We start from the raw sequence: 19468 nt of genomic DNA, 5'->3' as shown, positions 1-19468 counted from the left end.
ATTCTAATTGCCCCTATCACCAATATGCTGTCTCTTCTATCATCCCTCTCTGCCCTTGTCTCCATCTTCTCTTTTCTCCTGTAGGGCCAAATAACTTTCTATACCCCTTTACCTGTATTTCTTATTTCCTAGCTGCAAAAACAGTACTCGACAGTTGTTCCTAAAACTTTGAGTTCCAACTTCTTTTCCTCCCTCCCTCCCCACCCCTTCCCTTTGGAAGGCAAGCAATTCAACATAGGCCAAATCTGTGTAGTTTTGCAAATGACTTCCATAATAATTGTGTTGTATAAGACTAACTATATTTCCCTCCATCCTATCCTATCCCCCATTACTTCTATTCTCTCTTTTGATCCTGTCCCTCCCCATGAGTGTCGACCTCAAATTGCTCCCTCCTCCCCATGCCCTCCCTTTCATCATCCCCCCCACCCTGCTTATCCTCTTCTCCCCCACTTTCCTGTATTGTAAGATAGGTTTTCATACCAAAATGAGTGTGTATTTTATTCCTTCCTTTAGTGGAATGTGATGAGAGTAAACTTCATGTTTTTCTCTCACCTCCCCTCTTTATCCCTCCACTAATAAGTCTTTTGCTTGCCTCTTTTATGAGAGATAATTTTCCCCATTCCATTTCTCACTTTCTCCTCCCAATATATTTCTCTCTCACTGTTTGATTTCATTTTTAAAAGATATGATCCCATCCTCTTCAATTCACTCTGTCTCTATGTGTGTGTGCATGTGCGTGTGCATGTGTTTGTGTGTAATCCCACCAACTACCCAGATACTGAAAAGTTTCAAGAGTTACAAATATTGTCTTTCCATATAGGAATGTAAACAGTTCAACTTTAGTAAGTCCCTTATGACTTCTCTTTGCTGTTTACCTTTTCATGCTTCTCTTCATTCTTGTGTTTGAAAGTCAAATTTTCTTTTCAGCTCTGGTCTTTTCATCAAGAATGCTTGAAAGTCCTCTATTTCGTTGAAAGACAAATTTTTCCCCTGAAGTATTATACTCAGTTTTTCTGGGTAGGTGATTCTTGGTTTTAGTCCTAGTTCCTTTGACTTCTGGAATATCCTATTCCATGCCCTTTGATCCCTTAATGTAGAAGCTGCTAGATCTTGTGTTATCCTGATTGTATTTCCACAGTACTTGAATTGTTTCTTTCTAGTTGCTTGAAATATTTTCTCCTTGACCTGGGAAATCTGGAATTTGGCCACAGCGTACCTAGGAGTTTCTCTTTTTGGATCTCTTTCAGGCGGTGATTTGTGGATTCCTGGAATACTTATTTTGCCCTCTGCTTCTGGAATCTCAGGGCAGTTTTCCTTGATAATTTCATGAAAGATGATGTCGAGGCTCTTTTTTGAATCATGGCTTTCCGGTAGTCCCATAATTTTTAAATTGTCTCTCCTGGAGCTATCTTCCAAGTCAGTTGTTTTTCCCATGAGATATTTCACATTATCTTCCATTTTTTCATTCTTTTGGTTTTGTTTTGTGATTTCTTGGTTTCTCATAAAGTCATTAGCCTCCATCTGTTCCATTCTAATTTTGAAAGAACTATTTTGTTCAGTGAGCTTTTGAACCTCCTTTTCCATGTGGCTAATTCTGCTTTTGAAAGCATTCTTCTCCTCATTGGCTTTTTGAACCTCTTTTGACAATTGAGTTAACCTATTTTTCAAGGTGTTATTTTCTTCAGCATTTTTTGGGGGTATCCTTTAGCAGGGTGTTTACTTGTTTTTCATGCTTTGACTGCATGTCTCTCATTGCTCTTCCCAGCTTTTCCTCCACCTCTCTAACTTGATTTTCAAAATCCTTTTTGAGCTCTTCCATAGCCTGAGCCCAGTGAGTGGGCTGGGAAACAGAAGGCTTGGCTTCTGTGTCTTTCCCTGATGGTAAGCATTGTTCTTCCTCATCAGAAAGGAAGGGAGGAAATACCTGTTCACCAAAAAAGTAACCTTCTATAGTCTTATTTTTTTTCCCTTTTCTGGGCATTTTCCCAGCCAGTGACTTGACCTCTGAATATTCTCCTCACACCCACCTCGCCTCCTGATCCTCCCAGCCAGCTTTTTGGGTCTGAGATTCAAATGCTGCTTCCCAGCCTCAGGGCTTTGGGTGGGGGCGGGGCCGCTATTCAGTGTGAGATTAAGTTCAGGTGCTCAGGTGAGGGCAGGGCTGCCTCTCAGGGCTCAGTTCCCTCAGGGGGTTTATGCAGAGACTTTCAGAAATGAATCCAGGCTCCTGCCTGCTTGGGGAGCCCCAGTCTGCTCCAGCCTCTGCTGCTGCCTGCTGAGGGGGCCTGAGTTATGGGGGCACCCCACTCCCCTCTTGGCAAGCCAAGAAGACCCTCTCACCAACCTTTGGGGCCCGTGAATAGAGGTACCTGCGCAGCTGCTGGAGATTCTGTCCCTGAAGTCCTCTCAGATCTGCTCCTCTCAGTGCCGCGCGGCCAAGGCAGGGCTGGGCTTGGCTCTGGGTCCGGGGTGTGACAGACTTTTTGCGAGAGGTTTTCAGGTCCCTCTGGAACAGAAATCTCGTCCGCTCCATTGTTCTGTGGCTTCTGCTGCTCCAGAATTCTTTGGTAGTTCTTTTTTACAGATATTTTATGGGCTGTGGGTTCAGTGCTAGCGTATGTGTGTCTTTCTACTCCGCCATCTTGGCTCTGCCCCTCAAATGTGTTTTTTTAAAACAATTTATTGTAGGTTTATGGTTTTCATTTCATTTTTCCATCTGTTTCCGTTTTGTGGGAGATTCCATCCCATTCATATTCTCAACTATGATTACTACATGTGTCTTTTTCTCCATCCTATCCCTCCCCCCACTCCCTCCATTTATGTTTTTATTTCTCCCTTACCTTTTCCAAAAGAGTTTTGCTTTTCATCACTACCTCCCTAAATTGGCCTTCTATTAGGCTCCCTTTCTTTTCTTTCCCCTTTCCCCTCCTACTGCCTGTAGATGTTATTCTTGCCGGAGTCTCTTATTCCTTCATTGAACCAAATCCAAAGAGAGTAAAGTTCAAAGAATGGTCATCTCCCTCCCTTCTTTCCATCTACTGTAATATGTTTTTGTGCCTCTTCATGTGATTTAATTTACCCTTTTCTGCCTCCTCCTTAATTCTTCTCCCATTACAATCTCTTGGCACCCCTTAATTAGGTTTCTAACTTTGCTTCAGTTAATGTGTACCCACACCCTTTACATATGTATATCTCTTTTAAATGTTGTAATAAAGACACAATTGTGAAAATTTACAAGTATTGTCCTCCCATATAGGGATGTAAACAGTTTGCCCTTATTGAATGGCATGTGTTTTTTTGTTGTTGTTGTTTCTGTTTACCTTTGTATGCCTCTCTTCAGTCTTGTATTGAAGATCAAATTTTCCATTGAGCTCTGGACTTTTCATCAGGAAGGTCTGGAAGTCCCTTCTTTCATTGAATGTTTATCTCCTTGTCTGAAAGATTGTGCTCAATTATGTTTGATCCTTTGCTGTTGTTCAAACTCCTTTGCCTTACAGAACATTATAATCTAATTCCTTGATCTTTTAATGTAGAAGGTGCAAGGGCCCATATGATCCTGATTGCAGTTCCCTACTATTTGAATTGTTTCTTTATGGAGACTTACAATATTTTCTCCTTGACCTGATAATTCTGGAATTTGGCAGCAATATTCTTCAGCATTTTCAATTTGGTATGTCTTTCACGAACTGATTGGTGGATTCTCTCCTGGACCCATTTTCCCAGTTTATCCAGTGAGATGTTTTGCATTTTCTTCTATTTTTTTCATTCTTTAGATTTTGTTTGACAGATTCTTGATGCCTCATAGAGTCATTAGGTTCTGCTTGCTCATTTCTAATCTTTAATGAATTGTTTTCTTCAGGTAGCTTTTGTACTCTCTTTTCCATTTGTCCAATTTTACTCTATAAGGAGTTATTTTCTCCTGTCATGTACCTCTTTATCCATTTGGCCAAAGGAACTGTTTATTTTTTCCATTTTGTCAACTGTAGTTTTAAAAAAAAAAATTGATTAATTTTTCTTCCATCACTTTAATTTGACTTTTGAAATCCTTTCTGAGCTCTTCCCAGAGGGCTTTTGTGGCATAATATATTACATATTTATATTTTTACCTGCACGTTTTTATATTCCCTTTATATTCTGTTTTGAGTTTTCAGATGTGGGTATAGTGTCAATGTTCTCTTCTGAATTCATATTTTGATCTTCACTGCCCTCAAAGATCATAGATCTATGATCTTTGTTTTTCTAATTTCCTTTTTGCTCATTGTGATGTTTTTGTTTTTTTCTTGTTTTTTTCTTGATTTCTAAAGTGGATCTCTGATTTTTGTGTACAGGGGGCTCTGTCCCAGGCTTCTTGCTCTGGGGGCTAGGAGCCTGATTACTGGCTTTGTGTGCTGTGACCTCTGCTTCTCACAGCTGGAAGCTATATATTGCCATAGTTCACGTGGTGCTGAGCTGATGATGACTGGTTTGTGTGGAGACTACATGAGGTTTTTCTGAGTTTTTCTGGAGTAACACTAAAGTTCCTGGAAGGAGGTGTGGGAGAGGGGTGGTCTGGTTGATGGAGGTCTCTTCTTCCCCTACAGAATCACTAGAGTACACATAGGCCCAATCACTGGTGGATGCCACATGTGCAAGTGTCTGCTGATTCCAATGGCTGTGTACAGGCGGTCTGGAGTCCCAATGTTGAAGCTTGTTGGCTCTACCCACCTGGGGCTCAGGACATCCCAATGGTCTGCTCAAGTGAAAATTGCTGATGACTTGCTGGGACACCTCCCATCCTGTACTTGTTTCCTTCGGCCAAAACAAGAGGGACCTTTTCTGCAAATCCGCCTAACTTATGGAGCTAAAAGACTGCCCTTTCTGCTGACTCTGCAATTCAAGGATTTTTCCTGGGGCATTATTCTCTGTGTTTTTCTACTCTACAAGGGAGGGTGAGAGGGCTTACTCTTTGCTCTGCCATCTTGACTCCCTGAAGTTGAAATAGGTGACTTTCAAATGTTTAATCTATGTTATGATAGCCCCAGGAATGGTTGTTGCTACGGGCTTGTGCTTCTCTCTCATGCAGGTCCAATAGGCCCTGGTCTTGCCCTGAGAAGTCTGGGAATTGCACTGCTGCTGGTGATACAGTTTACTGTGGCATGCTCCAACTTTGCTATGGTCTAGTCCACCTTGGTTCAGCCTTCGTGCTAGACTGGGCTGCTCCACAGCCCAGTGAAATAGATCCTTCCTTCTGACCTTCCAGGTTGTCTTGGGCTGTAAATTTGCAACATTCTGTATCTTTATGAATTCTGCCACTCTAAAATTTGTTGAAATTCACTTTTTTAGAGATATGTGAAGGACTTTGTTGTCCCTGCTTTCACTTTGCTATCTTGGCTCTACCCTTCACTCTGTTTTCCTAAAAATAATTGTTAACATTCCTTTATAAAACCTTTGAATTCCAAATTTTATCCCTTCCTCCCTCCCCAACTACCCTCATTGAGAAATCAAGCAATTTGATACAGATTATTTATGTGTAGCCATGCAAAATATTCATGTTCTGAAAAACTATATTTCCTTCCATCCAATCTCACCAACTGTTTATTCTGTTCTCCTCTTTGACCATGCCCAGCTTCAAAACTGTTTTCTTTTGATTACCACCTAACCTTCTGTCCCCCCCCATCCTCTTCTCTACTACTTTCCTCTAGGATAAGATAGATTTCCACACTCAGTTGAACATGTATTTTATTACCTCCTTAAAGCACTTCTGATGAGATTAAGGTTCACTTCCTTCTCACCTCCCCACTCCTCCCGTGCACTGTAAAAACTTTTTCTTGCCACTTTTATGTGAGATAATTTGGCCACAGTGTAGCTCTCCTTTTCTCTTTCTCTGAGTACATTCCTCTCTCATGCCTTAATTTTGTTTTTTTTAGATATCATCCCTTCATATTCAGCTCTCTTCTCTCCCTTGCTTCCTCCCTTCCTCCTTCCTTTTCTCCCTTTCTCATTCTCTCTCTCTCTCTCTCTCTCTCTCTCTCTCTCTCTCTCTCTCTCTCTCTCTCTCACACACACACACACACACACACACACACACACACACACACACACACGAACATCTTTCCATGTAGGAATGTAAACAGTTCAATTTTGATTCTTGTATCTGAAAATTTTTCTTTTCATCTCTGGTCTTTTCATCTACAACATTAAAAAGTCCTCTATTTCATTGAGTGATTATTTGTTTTTGCCTTGAAGGATTATACTCAGTTTGTTTGGGTTGATGATTCTTGGTTGTAATCCTAGCTCCTTTTTCCTCTGGAATATCATATTCCAGGCCCTCTAATCCCTTAAAATAGAAGTTACTAAATCATGTGTTATCCTGGCTGTGTTTGCACAATAGTTGAATTGTTTTCCTTCTGACTGCTTGCAATATTTTGGCCTTGACCTGGAAATTCTGACATTTAACTACAATATTCCTAGGAGTCTCACCTTTGGGATATCTTTCAGAGGTGATGGGTGGATTCTTCCAATTGTATTTTACCCTCCAGTTCTAGAATATCAGGATAGTTTTTCTTTGATAATTTCTTAAAAGATGATGTCTAGGATTGTTTTATCATTTTTTCAGGAAGTCCAATAATTTTTATGTTATTTCTCCTGGTTCTGTTTTCCAGGCCAGTTCTTTATCTAATGAAATATTTCACATTGTCTTCTATTTTTCTCATTCTTTTGGTTTTCTTTAATAATTACTTGATTTCTCATAAAGTCATTTGCTCCATTATAATGTTTAAGGAATTGTTTACTTCAGAGAGTTTTTGGACCTCTTTACCCATTTTGCCAATTCTGATTTTTAAGGTTTTCTTCTGCTCATTGCCTTTAAGGATCTATTTTGCCATTTTCGTTAGTCTATTTTTAAGGCGTTATTTCCTTCAGCATTTTGGGGGTCTCCTTTAGCAAGTTGTTGTCTCATTTTTCCTGATTTTCTTGCATCATTCTCATTTCTCTTCACAGTTTTTACTCTACTTCTCTTCCTTGATTTTCAAAACCCTTACTGAGTTCTTCCATGAACTGAGGCCAATTCATAGTTTTCTTGGAAGCTTTAGATATAGGAGGTTCAACTTTGCTGCCCTCTGCTTGTATGTTATGATCTTGTTTGTTATCAAAATAAGATTCCATAATCTGATATTTTCTCCCACCATTTGCTCATTTTCCCAGCCAATCATTTGACTTTTTTTCACCTCTTTTTAAAAGTAAGGCCCTGTGTGCAATGTGAAGTTTGTACTGTCTGTAGCTTCAGAGGATTTATACAGCTGTTTTTAAGAGATACTTCTAAGAACCTATAAATTTTCAGTTCTTCCAAGGGGGTATGATCAAAGGGAAAGGTGTTTACTCCTATTAAGCTCTGTGCTCTGGTCTGTGAGTGACCTGATACACACACTCTTCACTGCCTTAGAACTATGAGGAGGATTTCCACTCCACTGTCATCACAACATCCACCATGTTAGTGCTCCTCCTTATCCTAGGACCACCAACCAGGACTGGAACCCAGATTTAAGCATAGGCCAAGCAATAGAATCTTGTATTGGTGCCAGCAAAGAGATCCCTACAATCCCCCTCTGATCAGCAGATCAATTCCCCAACTCTCTGTGGTCTGGGAGCTCCAGAAGCAGCCACTACTGCTGCTCCTTCTGGCACTGCCTTGAGAATGGATCCAGACATTGCCCCTCTCTCACCCAGATCTGATAGACCTTTCTTACTGACCTTCTAAGTTGTCTTTGCCATTTGTGGGTTGAGAGGTCTGTCATTGCTGCTGACGATTCAGGCCCCTGATGCCTACTCAACGTTAGCTGGGGCCAGTGATGGATGGGTTGCTGAAGCCTATACTACACTGTATTCTTCTCTCTGACTGTCACAGCAGACCTTTCCTGCCAACCTTCCAGGGTGTCTTGGGTTGGAAATTTGTTAGAGCATGATTGGGTTTCTTGCTCTGGAATTTGTTTAGAGCCATTTTTTATAGGTATTTGAAAGAGTTTGAGGAAGAGCTCAAGCAAATCCCTGTTTTTACTCTGCCATGTTGGCTCTTCTCCCTACATTATTTGCAAATATCTTCTGCAAGGTCCCTGAGGGAGATGTATGTTAGGGTCTTTCAGGTCTTTTTTGGTACAGTCAAAATGATTTGATTTGTAAGCATAAACCACAGGAGCAATATAAGCACAGATAGGAAAACAATGGCCAATGAGAAAATTGCCACAAGTATTCTTCTGTAGAATTGTTTTTCTGGTTCCAAGTCATTTATAGAGACTCTTCAGCTGTCACTGCTATTTTTTTTTTCACAAAAGATATCTGAACTTAAGTTTAATACAGACTCTAAATTTTTCCTTCCCCAATAACCAGTTCAGATTGTAAAAACCAGCTCAGACCCTGAAGTTATGATCTTAACAGTAGAGCTATATAGGGGAACATCAAAGTAAGAACCCTGAATTTGCTTGAAGTTTCAGAAAATTAATATTTTACATGCCCCATTGGAATAATTTACATTTAACATACAAGATTGTCTGATCTTGTTATTTCTCAAATTTTTCTACTCCATTAGGGAGGATCAGATGCTGTTGTGGAATCTAATCCTGTATATGAAAACATAAGTAACAACACTCTTGTAAGTAAAAACTTTCCAACTCTAAGTTCAATGATTACAAAAATGAGTTTATTTATAAAAGGCTGACTCTAATGATGATAAAACACTTAGGAGGGTACTTAAAGAATTAATTCCAAAGCAATAAATAATAAATATATTGTTTACAATAAAACATGTTTCTACTACAACACACAGCAAAATCAGGTTTTATTTTCACATTAGTGATAAACTTTAAAGAAGTTGATTTTTTCATTAATGCAACACAAAATATTATATAATTTGCCTCACTCTAAGAAAACTGATTGTACTAAAATTCTGTTCCTCAAACCAAACTGAAGATGTTTCTGATTTCCACGCCATTAATTAATAAATTCATATCTTTGTATTACATTTTATCTTATTCCAATTATTCCCACAGCATCCTAAAAGAATAAGTTATTCTAGGGGCTTAATATTTCACATGATTATGCAAGTATTAGCGGGCAGATGACAAGAACAAGTAATAAATTATCTAGTTGTTTGGGATATGGGGTTATTACACCTTCATACTGAAAACAGGAAGTCCTCACATGTTTGTACTGTCTTCAAATCTTCTATTGACTGCTTGTTCTGGTTATAGAAAATTACTATATAAGGAAATAGCAGGGAAATGATTATTTCAGCACCAAACTGGTCCTATAGGGGAAATAGACATCTAGGAACATTTGGTTTTATACAACTATTGTCTCTGATAACAGCCTTTCTCAAATATGCAGTGAACTGAGTCAAATTTCCTAAAATACAAGTCATTCCACAATTCAAAAATTGTCAAAGGGTATGAATGGGAAGTTTTCAGATGAAGAAATTAAAGTTAACTATAGCCATATGAAGAAAATGCTCTAAATCACTATTGATTAGAGAATTGCAAATCAAAACAACTCTGAGCTACCCCACCATACTTATCAGATTGGCTAACATGACAAAATGGGAAAACGATGGCTGTTGGAGAAGATGTGGGAAAATTGGAACCCTAATGCAGTATTGGTAGAGTTGTGAATTGATCCAACCACTCTGGAGAACAATTTGGAGTCATGATCAACAGACTGTCAAACGATCCATAAAACTCACTCAGCAGTAACAATTCTAGTTCTGTATGCCAAAGATACCACAAAAATGGGAAAATGCCTCACCTCTGTATAAATATTTAAAGAAGTTATTTTTGTGGTGGCCAGAACTGGAAACTGAGATGATGTCCATCAGGTTGGTAATGGCTGAATAAGTTGTGGTTTATCAACATTATGGAATACTATTTTTCCATAATAAGTCATGGGCAGGTTGACTTCTGAAAAACCTGAAAAGACTTACATGAACTGATGCTGAGGGAAGTGAAGAGAACCAGGAGAGCATGGTACATATTAACAACAACACTGTGTGATGACTAATGTTGATAGACTTAACTCTAAGACACTCTCAAAATACTCATTATGGAAAATGCTATTGACATCCAGAAAAAAAGAACTATGGAGTTTGACTGCAGATCAAAGCATTCTACTTGCTGTCTCTCTTTTTTCTTCTTTATCATTCATTGTCCCATTGGTTCTAATTCTTCTCTGCAACATGACTAATTTGAAAATATGTTTAATATGAATGGATATGTATAGCCTATGTCAGACTGCATGCAATTTTGGGGTTTGGGAAGTTAAGTAAAGGGGAAAATTTTGAACTTAATATCCCATGGAAGTGAATGTAGAAAACTAAAAATAAATTAATTAATTTAAAATGGTTTTTTTCAGACTTAAGCCTAACGCACATATTTTACGGAATAAAGCATCCTTTGATTTGTTTGCTTTCAATTAAGAGTCATGGTTTAAACAACCACTCATGCAAGAACAACTTAACCTGCCTGCCACACTCAGTAATATCCAGGTGTGAAACATTCCTGTTCACAGGAACACAATGGGGAGACTGAGCCAGGAGGATTGGACCTTAGACTCATACCAAGGTGGTTCTCTAATCTTAGCTTTTTCCTAGATGCAGGACTCCACCTGTAATGTTTCAGGATTTTATTTTCTCTGAATAGCTTGTGGTATATCTGTTGAGTGGTGGATTATGAACTGATGATCCATTAGAAAACTATAACTGAATTCAAACCTCAAAATAAAATCAGTTTTAGCCTCAAGATCTTCTACTTCGGATGACAAGTTTCATTAATCACAGTTTAGGCATAAATACAATTATTGTTACTTTGATGGAGTTTGCTATCTATCTGTATCTGTGTATATATGTACATATGTGAGTATGTATGCATATGTACATACACACATACACATATGAATACATGCACGTGAGCATAAATCTATGTATATATGCACATACACATACATACATGCACACACGTACATGTATACACATACACATGTATGCATATATATGTATATGTGAATAGATGTTTATATGTACATATATAATTTTTACATTGTCTTTTAACTTCTTTAAGTTCATACCCTAATAAAATCCAAGTTATAAGACATTGCTTGACATAACTGATACAAGATTCTACCTATTTGAAACAATATTATGTATTTGAAACTTGAAACAAACATTACCAATCAAATGACTTAATTCCTTTTGAATGCATTTCCAAATTACCTCACACAGAATATCAGGCATGTCATCACCTTTAGCATTATCTAATGGTCACATAAAATTAAGAAACTAATAATAATAGTTAGCATTTATTGTGTCTACTGTCTTTCAGGCATCGTGTTAGGCACTTAACACAAGTAACTTGCATAAGGTCATCCAATTAACAAATTTCGGATTTATACATTTTTCCAGTTTATCTCAGTGTCAAATAATAAAATTAATATCTTAAATATCAAGATAGAAGAGACATATTTCATGTACAATGTGACCAGAAGGAATCCAGTTACATGGATCTATTTGCCAAATGATATTATACACAATCTGGGCTTATGATTTTAATACTGATTGTAGTATTATATTCTACACAAATGCCATTTATTCCTTATGCTTCATATCATGAGTTCCACTATTTTGAGCCAATCCACTGCCAAAGATTATAAAAGTGGTAATTTGATATTAAGATTTAATACACTCCATTTACCACACTTAGGCATATGTTTTAATTTAAATCAAATCTTAGTCCCACAATCTCAGAAGGAACTCAAAGCTTATCAATTTGCACACAGTTCTTTATGATTTATTCCTATGAGTGGGAGTCTCATATAATTTGTAGTCAGACTGCCAATTTTAACAAACAACCCAGTTTAAAAGTTTTTATTTAATTGACTAGCACTTAATTTTAGTTTGCAAGACTCCTTAAATTCCAGCTAGAAATTTCAATCACCCAATTACCTTTTAGATTCAGCCAAAAATTTTCCCTTTTTCCATTGGGGTTAGTATATTTTTAAAGTTGCTGTTTTCTTCAGCAGTTTTTTGTTTCTCCTTTAGCAAGTTGTTGACTTGTTTTTCATGCTTCTCTTGCATTGCTCTCATTTCTCTTCCCAATTTTTTTTCCACCTCTCCTACTTGATTTTCAAAATCCTTTTTGAGGTCTTCTATGGCCTGAGATCATTCCATAATTTTTGGAGGCTTCAGATGTAGGAGCCTGGGTCTTGTGTTCCTTTGATTGTATATTTTAGTCTTTCTCTGGTTATTTTCTTTGATCATAGTCATCTGAAAAGATGGAAGGAAAAACCTTCTCACCAAGAAAGTAACCTTCTATAGTCTTATTTTCACCTTTTGGGGCATTTTCCCAGCCAATTACTTGACCTTTGAACCCTTTGTCAAGTGGTAAACCCCAGGCTTCAAAGGCTTTGTGCAGCTGTTCTCTGAGATATCTCTAGGGGGCTGTAAGTTCTCAGCTCCTCCAAACTGACATAATTCAAGGAGAGGTGTCCACTCCTCTCCTGGTCTATGATCTGGTTTGTGAGCAACCACAAGTACTCTTTTCTGCCCTGGAACTGCAAGTAAGATTCCCTCTCCACAGCTTCCACCAGCACTGCCATGCCAGCACTCCTCTTCACCCCAGGACCACCACTTAGGACTGAGGCCCAAATCTGCTGCTCAATTCCCCCACCATCTGTAGGCTGAGAGTTTCTAAAGCAGCTACTGCTGTGTCAGTGGCTGCTGCCAGCCTGGGACTGGGGTTGGGGCTGAGTCAGAACCACATTCCCCTCTCAACCAGGTGAGAGAGATTTCTCAATGATTTTTGAAGCTCTCTTTGGCATTTGTGGGTTGAGAAATCTGAAAATCGTGAACAAACTTTCACAGCAATTATTGCAATACCCGGAAGTGGGTCTGCCTGCCCCAAGTCTCCCCACTGCAATCCATCCTCCGTTCAGCCATGAAAGTGATTTTTCTAAAATACTGGTCCCATCAGGGCACTCTCTCTACTGCCTCCGGGAGTAAATACAAAATGCTCTGTTTGGCCTTCAGGGTCCTTCAAAATCTTTCTTTCCCCTCCTGTTTTTCCAGTATTCTCATGCCCCAACACACACCTCCATCCATACAGTAACACTGGTTACTTGTCTGTTCCATGAACAAAACACTCCATCTCTTGACTCCCTGGATTTTTTCTGGCTGTCCCCCATGCCTAGAATGCGACCCCTCCCTCAACTCTGACTACTGATCTCCCTGGCTTCCTTTAAGTCAGTTCCCTGAATTCTACTCTAGTTCCTTCTCTGCCAGGCTGTGTTCCTCTCCAAGCCTGGTATAATAGACCTTTCCTGCCTGCCTTTCAGGTTGTCTTGGGCCAGAAATCTGCTTGGGGGGGCAGAGCCAAGATGGCGGAGTGAAAGCAACGACTCACCTAAGCTCCTGGACAAACTCCTCTGGATATCTCTGAAAGGAGAATCTGACCAAACTTTGGAGGTGCGGAATCCAGTGGGTGACAGACTTTGACAGATTTGGAGCCCAGGTTAGACTGGAAGGTCCGCGGGAAGGATCTGTTCCGCGGGGGTGAGCCCCAGAGCACAGCGTAACGTGGTCAGGACAGCGGGACAGAAAGGACCTGAGAAGCCCGAGAGTGGCGGGTGGAACCAGCGGAGCAGGAGACCAACCAAACCGAGCCGGTGAGAGCTGCTGGGTGCCAGATATCAGCGCAGCAGCCATTGAAACCTTCAGCCTGAAGACTAAACTTCGGTAAGTCACCTACTTGAACTTCTGGGAGCCAGTATGGCAGAGTGATCAGTAAATGCTCTCTCCTCCCCCCTGATGTCCGTGAAAGAACCATAAAATACTTCCCCAGAAAAATCCTGGATCAGCGGGAACAGCAGAAGGGGGCAAATAGTCTCATAACACCAAAGGCTAGAAAAATAGCAAAGGGGGATTCTTCTTACTGTGGCAGAGGTGATCTGGAAGGACAGACGACCCAGGGCAGAGAAAATTCGCACTGAGACCCAGGCAAGCCCCAGCACCGGGAGACGAGCCCCAGGAGGGGCGGGAACACGCATTAGCATCTAGGCGTGCCCCAGCCCTTCAGGGGAAAAGGGAAGACAATAGGGAAGCTGGGATCACCATCCCCTGACCTTGCCTTTGCCTCAGGTCAGCTGAAGAGATCTTCTGAGACCAGACCACCCCTCCCACACACCTAACAAGCTAACCCCAGGGTTGATCTGGGAAATAAAAAACAAAAACCTGCTTTTAGCCTCGACACACATCAGCTCAACACAAAGATCTGTACCTTCTGACTGAAAGAACCAGAAGCTACAACACTCAGCCAACATCATGAATCGGAAAAAGCAGACGAAAAGTGAAAAAACCATAGAATCTTTCTATGGGGATAAGGACCAAAACACAAACACTAAAGAGGTCAGAGCTGAGACTGTACTTCCATCTGAAACTTCAGAAGGGACTATGAATTTCTCACAAGCACAACTAGATTACCTGGAACAGCTGAAGAAGGCAATAGAAGAAAAACTGGCCAATGATTTTAAAATTACAAAAAAAAGAATTCATTGATGAGAACATCACTTTGAAAAGGAAAATTGAACAAATGGAAAAGGAAGTTCAAAAATTAACTGGAGAAAATAATTACCTAAAAGGAAGAGTTAATCAAATGGAAAAGGAAACCCAAAACCTAATTGGGAAAATTGATCAAATGGAAAAGGAAACACAAAACCTAACTGGGAAAATTGGTCGAATGGAAAAAGAAGTACAAAAATTAAATGGAAAAAATAACTCCTTAAAGGGAAAAATTGGTCAGATGGAAAAGGAGATGCAAAAGTTAACTGAAGAAAACAATACGATGAAGATTAGAATTGGGCAAGTAGAAACTAATGACTCAGTGAGGCAACAAGAATCAGTCAAACAAAATCTAAAGAATGAAAAGATAGAAGAAAATGTAAAATATTTAATTGGGGAAACAACTGACCTGGAAAATAGATCCAGGAGAGAAAATTTAAGAATTATTGGCCTGCCAGAAACCCATGATGAAGAAAAGAGTCTGGACAATATCTTCCAGGAAATCATCAAGGAAAACTGCCCAGAAGTACTAGACTCAGAGGGCAAAATAGTCATCGAAAGAATCCACCATTCCCCTCCCGAAAGGGATCCCAAACTCAAAACCCCAAGAAATATAGTTGCCAAATTCCAGAGCTATCAAGTGAAGGAGAAAATACTACAAGCAGCCAGAAAGAAACAATTCAAATATCAAGGACATACAGTCAGGATCACACAGGACCTTGCAGCTTCTACATTAAAAGATTGAAAGAATTGGAACCCAATATTCCGTAAGGCAAAGGAGTTGGGACTTCAACCAAGGATCAACTACCCAGCAAAGTTCAGCATAACATTTCAGGCAAGGAGAAAGTCATTCAATGAAATAAGGGATTTCCAGAGCTTTCTGACCAAAACAGCAGAACTCAATAGACAATTTGATCTTCAAATGCAGGTCTCCAGAGAATCATAAAAAGGTAAACAGGGGGGAAAAAACAAAAACAAAAACTTGCTACTCAATTAGGGCAAACTGTTTACCTCCCTATAGGGGAAGATGATACCTGTTAATCTTGAGAACTGTGCGGCTATTATGATAAAACGGATATATGTAGAGGGAACGGGTATAAAGTAATTGATGTCATGTCAAAAATATGATTTAAGTATGAGAAGGGATTGTAATAGGAGGTGTGAAAAGGAGGAAGCAGAAAATGGCAAATTTCATCACAGGAAGAAGTACAAAACTATAGTACAGGGAAGGAGGAGAGGGAGATGAGCATTGTTTGAGAGGTAGTCTCATCTGATTTGTTTAAAGGAGGGAACAATAATCTTAAGTAGATAATCCTAACTCGCTCTATAGGGAGTAGGAGGGGAAGGGGGAAGAAAGGGGAGGGTGGCTAAAAGGGAGGGAAGAAGCAATAAGAGTAAAGGGGAGTAAAAGGGAGGGGGGCTAACAGAAGGAGGGGAAGGCTGCAGGAGGAGGGGGAGAAAACTGAATACTATTGAGGAGGGGAAGGGAGACGGGAGAGCTAAAAGCACAAATGGTGGGGAAGAGGATGGAGGGAAATACACAGATAGTAATCATAACTGTGAATGTGAATGGAATGAACTCTCCCATAAAACGGTGACGGATAGAAGAATGGATTAAAAGCCATAATCCAACAATATGCTGCTTACACGAAACACATTTGAAACGGGGGGATACACGTAGGATAAAGGTCAAAGGATTGAGCAGAATATATTGTGCTTCAGCTCAGGTAAGAAAGGCAGGAGTAGCAATCCTAATCTCAGACAAAGCAAAAGCAGAAATAGATCTAATCAAAAGGGATAAGGATGGAAACTATATCCTGCTAAAAGGCACCATAGACAATGAAGCAATATCATTACTAAACATGTATGCTCCAAGTGGTATAGCATCCAAATTCTTAGAGGAGAGGTTGGAGGAGTTGAAGGAAGAAATTGATAGCAAAACTGTACTAGTGGGGGACCTCAACCTCCCCCTCTCTGAACTCGATAAATCTAAACTCAAAATAAACAAGAAAGAGGTTAAGGAGGTAAATAAAACTCTGGATAAGGTAGATATGATAGATCTTTGGAGAAAACTAAATGGGAATAGAAAGGAATATACCTTTTTCTCAGCAGTACATGGAACATTTACAAAAATTGACCATGTACTAGGACATAAAAATCTCACAATCCAGTGCAGAAAGGTAGAGATATTCAATGCATCCTTTTCAAATCATAATGCTTTAAAAATTACATGTAATAAGAGGCCATGGAAAGAGAAACCAAAAATGAATTGGAAACTAAATAATCTAATTCTAAAGAAGGGTTGGATTAAAGAAGTAATCATAGAAACAATCAACAATTTCATTCAAGAGAATGACAATAGTGAGACAACATACCAAATCTTATGGGATACTGCAGAAGCACTTATTAGGGGAAGTTTTATATCTTTGAATGCTTACATAAATAAAATAGAGAAAGAGGAGATCAATGACTTAGGCTTGCAGTCGAAAAAGCTAGAAAAAGAACAAATTGAAAATCCCCAAGTAAATACCAAATTAGAAATACTGAAAACCAAAGGAGAGATTAATAAAATTGAAGTTAAGAAAACTATTGAATTAATAAATAAAACCAATAGTTGGTTTTATGAAAAAACTGATAAAATTGATAAACCTTTGGTCAATCTGATTAAAAAAAAGAAAGAAAAGAATCAAATTACTAATATTAAAAATGAAAGGGGTGAACTCACCTCCAATGAGGAGGAAATTAAAACAATAATTAGAAACTACTTTGCCCAACTTTATGCCCACAAATTGGATAATCTAAACGAGATGAATATTTTAAAAAATACAAATTGCCCAGATTAACAGAAGAGGAAGTTGAATACTTAAACAACCCCATCTCAGAAAAAGAAATTGAGCAAGACACCAATGAACTCCCTAGGAAAAAATCTCCAAGGCCAGATGGATTCACAAGTGAATTCTATCAAACATTCAAATAACAGTTAATTCCAATACTATATAGACTATTTTTGAAAATTGGGGAAGAAGGAGTCCTCCCAAATTCTTTCTATGATACAAATATGGTTTTGATACCCAAACCAGGAAGAGACAAAATAGAGAAAGAAAATTATAGACCAATTTCCCTAATGAATATAGATGCAAAAAGTTTAAATAAGATTTTAGCAAAACGAATACAGCATCTTATCACGAGATTAATACATTATGATCAGGTAGGATTCATACCAGGATTACAGGGCTGGTTCAATATTAGGAAAACTATTAGCATTATCAATCACATCAACAACAAAGCTAACAAAAACCACATGATTATCTCAATAGATGAAGAAAAAGATTTTGACAAAATACAACATCCATTCCTACTAAAAAACACTGGAGAACGTAGGAATAAAGGGAACTTTACATAAAATAATAAGCAGTATCTATCTAAAACCTTCAGGAAGCATTATATGCAATGGGGATAAGCGAGATGCATTCCCAATAAGATCAGGGGTGAAACAAGGATGTCCATTATCACCACTATTATTCAATATGGTACTAGAAATATTAGCTGTAGCAATTAGACAAGATAAAGATATTCAAGGAATAAGAATAGCCAAAGAAGAAACTAAGTTATCACTTTTTGCAGATGATATGATGATTTACCTAGAGAATCCCAGATATTCAAGTAAAAAATTATTTGAAATAATAAACAACTTTGGCAAAGTTGCAGGTTACAAAATAAACCCACACAAATCTTCTGCGTTCCTATATATTAGCAACAAAGTACAACAGCAAGAGATAGAAAGAGAAATCCCATTTAAAGCTAGGGTAGACAGTATAAAATACTTAGGAGTTTACCTGCCAAAACAAACCCAGGGATCATATAAACACAATTACAAGACACTTTTTGCCCAAATAAATTCAGATTTAAGTAAGTGGAAAAACATTAGTTGCTCATGGGTAGGCCGTGCTAATATAATAAAAGTGACAATTCTACCTAAATTAATATACTTATTTAGTGCCATACCAATTAAACTATCAGACAATTATTTTCTAGAGCTGGATAAAATAATATCAAAATTCATTTGGAAAAACAAAAGGTCCAGAATATCAAAGGGACTAATGAAAAGAAATGCTTGGGAAGGTGGCCTAGCGCTACCAGACCTCAAACTGTATTATAAAGCAGCAATTATCAAAAACACTTGGTATTGGCTAAGAAACAGAGAGGTAGACAAGTGGAATAGACTTGGCACTCAAGATGCAGTAGGCAAGGAATATAGCAACCTTCTGTTTGATAAACCCAAGGACCCCAGCTTCTGGGATAAGAACTCATTGTTTGACAAAAATTGCTGGGTAAACTGGATAACAGTGTGTTGGAAATTAGGCATAGACCCATACCTGACACCTTACACAAGAATAAAGTCCAAATGGGTACATGATTTAGGTACAAAGATTGATACCATGAATAAACTGGAGAAGCAAGGAATAGTGTATTTATCAGATCTATGGAGAAGGGAAGAATTTTTTACCAAAGGAGAGATAGAAAGCATTATGAAATGCAAAATGGATAACTTTGATTACATTAAACTGAGAAGTTTTTGCACAACCAAAACCAATGCAACCAAAATTCAGAGGGATGTAGTAAATTGGGAAAGAATTTTTACAGCTGAGCTCGGGGATAAAGGCCTCATTTCTAGAAAATGTAGAGAACTGACTCAAATGTATAATCATACAAGTCATTCCTCAATTGATAAATTGTCAAAGGATATGAACAGGCAATTTTCAGCGGAAGAAATTAAAGATATCTATAATCATATGAAAAAATGCTCTAAATCACTATTGATTAGAGAGATGCAAATCAAAACAACTCTGAGGTACCACAACACCCCTATAAGATTGGCAAACATGACAGAAGAGGAAA

This window comes from Notamacropus eugenii, chromosome 1 (assembly GCF_028372415.1).
Source record: "Notamacropus eugenii isolate mMacEug1 chromosome 1, mMacEug1.pri_v2, whole genome shotgun sequence".
NCBI classification, from domain to species: domain Eukaryota; kingdom Metazoa; phylum Chordata; class Mammalia; order Diprotodontia; family Macropodidae; genus Notamacropus; species Notamacropus eugenii.
This window is presented reverse-complemented; position numbering follows the sequence as displayed.